The 8,546-nt window shown below is 33.9% G+C and overlaps 1 long non-coding RNA gene across 2 annotated transcripts; it reads right to left on the reverse strand.

Annotated features, from left to right (window-relative positions):
- Window positions 1-244: 244 nt before the first annotated feature.
- Window positions 245-7,778, reverse strand: LOC131063604 (uncharacterized). 2 transcript variants are annotated; one of them, XR_009111095.2, is made up of 4 exons: window positions 7,224-7,778; window positions 2,307-2,412; window positions 1,756-1,852; window positions 245-625 (listed from the first exon to the last, which is right to left on the reverse strand). It is a non-coding gene; the product is annotated as an uncharacterized LOC131063604 (long non-coding RNA). The 2 variants fall into 2 exon arrangements; XR_009111096.2 differs by lacking the exon at window positions 7,224-7,778 and adding an exon at window positions 6,425-6,658.
- Window positions 7,779-8,546: the final 768 nt, after the last annotated feature.

Consider the following 8,546-nt stretch of genomic DNA (forward strand, 5'->3'; position numbering starts at 1 on the left):
TATGCACCCCATATAAACAATAAATGCAATCAATGTGTCAAAATCTAAACGTCCCCAAGAAATATCAAACTGGATCAAATATAAGTTAATGCCAAACTTCAGAACCATGCTTCAATGGACAATAAGTAAATCAATGTTCAAACACAATTACACTACCATTCTTACAATGTTACTAGATTACAATATAATTGAAGGATATTGTGATACATAAATTACACTGGAAATGCCAAATTATTAAATGTGATGAAATAAAAAAAATTAAAAAATCTTTTATGCAATTAAAAATAATATAAAAATTAACACATAGACACTAGACTGAAAAGAATGGTCATGGCCAATGACCATTCCCCATAGCCTGTTCCCCATAGCCTGGGGAAGGGGGCCAATTCAACCCCTCCCAAATAAAAATTTGGAATTAAACAACAAATCTGTTTACATATCAATTTACAAACACTGATTTCAACAACTAATTCAAAAGTACAACATTTTCTTCAATTTGAAATATAAAATGTTGCATTCAGCAACCCATTCAAGATTCCTAACATTTTTTCCTGAAATTTTAAGTATTACATTCATTATTTGACTTCAGCAACTACTTGTTCAAGCCTCCAAACATTTCTTGACACTGCAAGTCAAACATCAATAAATTAAAACATCATTTATTTCTATCCTCCTGCATTATTTGACTTCAATACTATGGTTGAAATTTAAATCAATTTCCCTGCCAATATAATATAAAACAGTTAAATATTTTATTATTAAAATAAAATTGCAGAATCTTTTACCTACATCAAAACCTTCAATAAATCGGATTATAAATCTTTGTAATTTTCATATACAATTAATACAAAATGATAGTCTAGACAAAATAATTCTCTAATCAGCAAATATAACACTGGAAAAACACTCCTCTGTGCCAATTGTCATAAAGCATGCCCCACCCCCCTTGTCAATGCAGAATGCAAAATATGTTTACGAGTCTTCTCTATAAAAATGAAAAAGCTATGGAGGTTGGCAATGAAAATGAAGTGTTTAGAAACATAACTATTGAGATACACCTACACTTTGCGGATAACCTTGAAAATACCAATAATAAATTATGGATGATTTTCTATGGTATTGCCTGTTGGTTGCTGCTGTAGTTGCCCAAACTTCTATTTTGGTGGCTGTTGAATCTGTTGTGATCATTTTGTCAGATGCTAAGATCACAAATGTTTGGTAACCATGCATGCAAAATGCAGAGCATAAATAAGTTATCCAAACTAGTTGTATTCATGCACGCAAGCCCTCTCTTACACAGAGATAACAAAGTTGACATGCATGCAAAATGCGGAGGTATAGTCAAGGTACGTGAACAGCTCATAATGCTTTAAAACAGAAGAAATCGAATAAAAAATTTCAGTCTATGCACAAAAAGGATTTGGCAAAAAGGCTATGTAATGCAGCAGTCAATCCAAATGCACGCAATTTTGAAGCATGAATTGTGTTGAGGGTTTTGAAAATGTGTAAGAATCAATTACAATGATGATGGCATGCCAGTGATTGAAGCATCGAGCAACATTGAAAACAAAAAAAAATAAAAAACTACCTATAGTCAAATTGAAAGAGCATTGCTAAACAGACTCATTTACAAAACCCAGCAGATTTAAGAGAACACAGAGACCGATATAAAAACCAATACATTTAAAAGAACATGAAATCAAGAAACATGAAATCTCACCATGCATGGATCATAGAACCAAGAAACCAGCTTACCTCGACAACATGGTGACCAAGATTGGTTGGGTGAGGTTTATTTAAATACTGTTAAAATGGTCAAGCAGAGTCAATCACATCCGACTCTGGCTCTGCCCTGTTCAGAGAAAAAATATCAAAAAGTTGATATATAATGCTTTTTCGTGTTAAACTAATTGATGGCTAGATATTACGTAGAGGATGCCAAATTTCATGCTACAAACTGAAAGTTATGTAGAGGGTGTCACCATATCTAATTGAATTAGTAACTCATTTCAGATAATTTAATTTAAATAGTCATTTGGGATCTACCTGAAAAAAGCCAACCTCAAACAAACAATCATTATATAACATTTATTTCTATCGTCCTGCATTTTAGATCTTTGTTTGTAAAGCTATGAATTAATAGTACCACCTACTCTTCAACCCATTAATGTCATTAAAGTCATTTGGATCCTATTAAAATGTATGGAAGAGCTTTGGCTAGTTGAAACTTGAAAAGTATATAATGCGAGGTTGTCTATAAATTCAAAGATACTGTTTGGAAATTCCAGTGTTTAAAGTATGAATACCTTTGGACCATCTTTTTGGATCATCTACTGAAGAAGATTTGTTCCACGTATGGTGATGCTGCACTTATTCAGGGGACCTACCTCCCGAAAGTTCCAAATGTCTTGGCTGCAGAAGATTTTGGAATGAGGATTTCGAAGCACAGAACTCCAAGTACTACAATTTTAAGTGCAAGACATATAAATACATATTTGCATGCAAACAGTGCGAACATAAATTCAGTTACATCTGAAGTACAGCAGAGTCATAAACCTGGTAGTCATGGTGAAATATATTCAGACAGACATTAGTGATAGCAAGAATTACTAAATTCATGAAAAGATAAAACAACAGAAAGAAAAGTGCTGGTTTGCTGCCTGTAAAATAAAAACATAATAATAAATTGACTTTGTTGGGTCATTCTAAACTATTTAAAAAAAGATACTGCAATCATCATTATTGTTATTTTAAAATTATCTGTAATTTCATTTCTCATGCACCAATATGTTGGGCATTTTTTCCTCACATTTTTTTATTTGCAGTACTATCCCTCAATATTTTTTCGTTTAAATAACTGCAACCATTTTAAAATTCTTTGGTTTTGGGGCATGACAGGTGCCCTTCCCTGTCAAAGTAAATTGCTGCATATGCTAGAATCTGCAACAAATTTTCCTTTCCAACTGTGCTGGGATCTTCGGGTGCAACAATCGTTCAATTTTAGATTGACTTACAACCATATTTCCAATAAGTGAGCAAATATAGAGAATGAGGATCAAATGTAGATGAAATTAATGTATGTAAAACTTGGAGGATTACTATTCTTATTATAGATTTAATTAGCATAGAACTATACAATTTGTTTTTTTGACAAAATGAACCCCTAGTATTGTTCTAGTGTTTTTGAATCCTTTAGGGTTAAGTTCAAAGTTTAGGCCTAGAAAACGAAGCCTACGTGAATCGATCCCTGGAAATTTAGATTGATGATCAGAATGGTATTGCCTCATGGCACACGCAAAGTTGTAGTTGATGCTTTATAAGCATCTTTCCTTTTATTTTCCTAAAAATATTTTAAATCCTGTGATGTCGTCCTAACCCATGCACTCAGCCACAAACCAATATTGCGTTGATTATTTCAGTGTGATCCTTGCTGCTCAACAAAATGTAGTCTGCCTCCACTATGTATGCCATATCTGCTAGTGAGGTTGAGTTTGAAAGGTTGTGAGTCTTAGGCACAAAAAAAAACTTAATGATCTCATCGTGTAAGTAGGTGAGTATTCATTCGGAGTCGGCAGTTGGGAAAAGCTTCCAGAGCAGAATTAGTTTAGCCTGTTTAGCCAATACCTCTTGATGAAAACACATTAGGAGATAGGACTGCTACTCTTTGTACTCGCAAGGAAGGAACATAGGGTGATCAGGGAGTCACTCCATCTCACCCCTCTATGGATGCCACCAAAAATCTGCAAGTGGAGATGAATCACATTAAAGGAAGAAGGGGGTGGCACCGTCCCATCACTGCTAGAAGATCGCCTAGTAAATGCTCTTTTTTCCAATAATGCAGAGCTAGATTAAGGTAGGAGATGCCTCTTCTGTTACATCTGAAATACAGGTAGAGAGGCCTATTTATATATTTCCCTCTACTTTGCATTCTCATTTCAATTATGTAGAAATCTCACAATTGCAAGTGATGAGAAGGGAAGAGAAAGCTCTCCCAAGTGTCAAGGAAACAAAATTTGCTCTATATCGGCTTTTGGGTAAGCATGTTTATTTTAGAAAAAAAAAACATATTATAATGTTAATACAGGTAATGTATTTGCAGTGTAAATTTGATGGCAGGGAAACTATTTATATCGGTGAAATTTGCTTACAGGGACCCAATCTATCATTCATTTGACTTTCGCCACATGACCATGTAACATATTAGAAAAAATCTGAAAAAATAATTTTTTTATACTATGCAACTGTCTCAAAATAAGCATTTTGACCACAATATTGTCCACTAAATTCGTTGCATAAAGGTGCTGACAAGGAAACCCAGCTATACCTATAAGGTGTAGACTAATCCTATATATAGATTTAATAAGAATTACTGCCAAAATGTCTGTCGAAAAGAGCTCCTGACAAATCTTCCACAGCTATTCTACCAATAATAAACTTACAGGCTAACTATATAATAGGATTGTGAAACCCTGTACATATTGGAAATTTCGTAGTAGCATAAATACATAATTTTATAGGTACTCTATAAGGAAAAAATACATAAATACATGGATATTCTATAAGGTCGCACCCACTTGCAAAGATAGCTGATTGACATGAAGTCAAAAGAACATACTAAGACAAATCGTTGGGAGTTTATAAAAATAAACGTTGTAAACATTGGACGCTTACTGTTGGGGAATTCTCATTAATAAATACTATCCTCAAGCTGAAAACCTCCCTCTTCTGAATGACTCCATCTACAGTTACAGGGGATTCGGCTGAAAAATCCCTTATTTGTTTATTTATTCATTTATATTATTTCTTCAATTTTGAAGAATAATACGCTAACTACTTGCAAAATACACACTATAGTTATCATTCATTGCATTTTAATTTTGCAGCATTTGGATTCAGAATACTATAAAACATAGGGTAATATGTATATTTATCCCCCTCCCACATTTAACATGTAACACAAACTGTCAAGATCAAAAATTAGCTTACCAACGTAGGGTATATAGATACAAAGTTTATATAGTAGCATTGCATGATATTCAAGAGCTCAAGAATTACATTTACTGCAACCAAGTATTCACAGTAAGGGGACAGTTGCTTTCACCTGTAGATGTACTTATTTAGGATGTTAATTTGGGCATTGTATATGCTAGAATGGAACAATGTACTACCTCTACCTTTGCATTCTCATTTCAATTCTGTAGAAATCTCACAATTGTGGCTGATGAGAAGGGAAGAGAAAACCGACTTCTGGGTAAGAATGTTTATCTTAGAAAACAGAGGAAATATATTATAATATTAATACATGTAATATCAATAAATGTAATGTATTTGCAGTGTAAATTTGTGTTTACAGGGGCCCAATTTATCATCCATTTTGCTTTCTTCACAACATGGCCATGGAACATATTAAAAAAGAATCTATAAAATAAAGTTTTTATGCTATGTAATAGACTCAAATAAGCATTCTGACCACAATTTTTTCCAATGAATTCCTTGCATACAGGTGCTAATGAGGAAACCCAGCTATTCCTCTTTTGCTGAATACCCAAAATCAACAAAAGAGGGCACAAGAATCTCAACCAAAACCAACACAGTCCTCATTAACAAAAGGGGAAGAGTATGATCGTGCATCCAATGCATCCATCAAATAGGATAGCAAGGTTATCGAGCCTTTGCACAATAGCCTCAGCATGGGCCATAATACTTGCCACACAGAACCTAGTGTCAACAGGGCAGAAATAGAACAAATCAGACAGACACACCAAGAAGGGCCTAGATACGCTTCGAAAGATGCACAAACAAGGAAGATTGAGGGAGATACAACTTGGACTGAACAAGAAACAGAGGAAGCCCCTATGCAGAAAGTAGACGAGCGAGAATTCGAAATATCCATTTAAAGAAATGGAGGATGAAGAAGCACAAAGAAAACAAGTACTCAAGGAATTGCACCGTGCAAATCACTGACACCTTTGACAAAACAAGTGCACGATTGGCACAATTGATTGAGGTCCACATCAAGAACCTCAAATTCAACTTGCCCTAGTCACTAGACGAAACAATGGCTTCCTACCACTCTGCTTAAAACATAGGCAAACGTCGCCTTGATAAAGATGGCCAAGGAGACTACACAATCAGAACACGAGAGGTGAGCATACATTTGAGTCCCACCAAATTCGTTTTTCAATTATTCAAGTGAAACCCATCTTAGCTGAAATTTTAGAAATAAATAAAATTTCACAAGAATTAGTGAATGAATTATAATTACTACTCTCAGAAGCACAAAAATTTGCTCTAAAATCTCAATGCTGTTATTCTGAAAGGTAACTGAAGTCTTAACAAGCGTTTTTTAAATTTCTAAATCCTTTTCTCAGAAAGCAAACTAATAAGGAAACCAAAAAAATGTTAGTAAATGGTGTAGAAAAACCTGAAACATTAAATTACTAAAGCCTGACAAATCTTCCGAAAATGTCTGCCGAAAAGGGCTCCTCACAAATCTTCCGCAGCTATTTGGTGACAATAATAATATGCATAGGGTTTCACAATCTTACGGGATTGTGAAACCCTGTTCATGACATTCAAGAGCGCAAGATTTACATTTACTGCAACCAAGTATTTATTTAAGGATGCTAATACGAAAAATATGTATATTTGGGCATTGTGTATGGTAGAACGGAATAGAACATTAAACCCTTATTTTAAAGAGAAAAATATGATTATTGCATTCTCTAATTGGAAGAACAAGCTTATCTATGATACATTATATTACAGTTTGCAATTTATTCTCAGCTCTATTGGAAAATGCGGTGTTAATACTTCACATTGATTTTGCTCAGAAATAAATACAATGTACAATGCGAGTAGAAATACATATATTCTATTTTAAACAGGATACATGAATCTTATTTGATACAAAATACATACATGTTTGAATTTGAATGCATAAATTTTCTTATTGCTGAACTCATAACTTTATATGCATGTATTTATCTATTTTCCTTATAGAATACTTATATATTTTTCCTGATAGTACCCTACCCTAACAATTTCAAATCATATGGAGAAATCCAAAGAGGATGGAGAGAAAAGATGTTTATGCCGTTCAACTGAATGGATGGAGAAATTCAATAATATAATATACATCAAATTTCCTTGTAAATGAACTACTTAAAACATATAAATTCTTCAAAACGAAAGAAAAAAAAAAGCGGAGAGTATGTACTCACCATTATCTGGTCATATCTCCAATCAGCCACTCCAGAACGTAGAGTCCTTGTTGCTGCCTACCTCCATGTCCATAAAAAAATGGCGACCCACAGAAAAAAGAAGATAAACAAAATACAAAAGAACTGAAATTCAAACGCAAATGAAAACAACTGAGTTGAGGCATGGCCACGCCCACAAAAATTAAACCAAAAAAAAAAAGAGAAAAAAATGAAAGACCAATACAATCTGCCTTGCTTCTCTAGTAAACCTCCCATTTAAAAGAAGTGAAACCCTGCTTTTGCAACGGTCACTGCTTTTTCCAATATAAATAGAGTGCCGTTAGAGCACGTTCTGAATTGAATCTGGACGATTGAATTGCACTTTTGGATACTGTTAGGGCACGCTCCTCTCAACGTTTGGAAATCGACTAAAAATGGATTGAATCTGCTCTGCGAGCACAAATTCCATTCCCATTCGAGACTACATTACTTTTCAACTTTATCTTCGTTTTCAGAAGTTCCACGAAAATATTCATCTTCTATTTTAACATTTCTCTTGACCACTTTGAGTGCATTGTAGTTCTTTGGGGATTTTTGGCCAATGTTCATTAGTGGCTTTATGTATGCTTTTTTAAAAGAAAATATTTGATCCTCTCAAAAAAAAAAAAAAAAAGAAAAAGTCTAAAATGTCTATGTAGCATCTAGGGGAAGATCATTAGTAGCTGTCATAGTTAATTTCGCGCACCCACAGATCTTAAACGGTACATCGGATTTTGAATTTTTTTTTTTAGTTGTCTTCGTATGTGACCTAATTGCTTATAGCTATTGATCTGTCTTCTGGGTAGTAACGATTCATGTTGTGGAATCAGTTATGTGCACAAAGGTCAAAGAGTACACATTTTAAAGTGTCACTTGATACCTAACTAAAGATGTTCCAGTAACCGTCAACTCAAAACCGCTAGTACTTGTTGACAAATGTCCCAATAGTGGTGCACAAATGTTCCAATAGCAGTACACAAATGGGACAAATGTTCCAATAGATGTGCACAAATGGGCTAATTAATTACAAAAAATGATCAGCTATTGGTACAAAACAAATCTATTAATGGTGTTTTCACTATGACAGCTATTGGGGGGTCAATATGACAATAAGGTGACGGTTATTGGAACTATGTTATCTATTGGTGACTTCCCCTAGGGTGCATTTTTTTTACTATATTTATTAATTAATTAAAATTTTAAAAAGTTGATGAATTTTGATTTTCAATTAATTAATAAATATAGTCTGAAGTGCATCCTAGATGTTGCATAGACGTTGTCCACAAAATCCACATCAAATTAAAT

This window comes from Cryptomeria japonica, chromosome 4 (genome assembly GCF_030272615.1).
Source record: "Cryptomeria japonica chromosome 4, Sugi_1.0, whole genome shotgun sequence".
Taxonomy (NCBI): domain Eukaryota; kingdom Viridiplantae; phylum Streptophyta; class Pinopsida; order Cupressales; family Cupressaceae; genus Cryptomeria; species Cryptomeria japonica.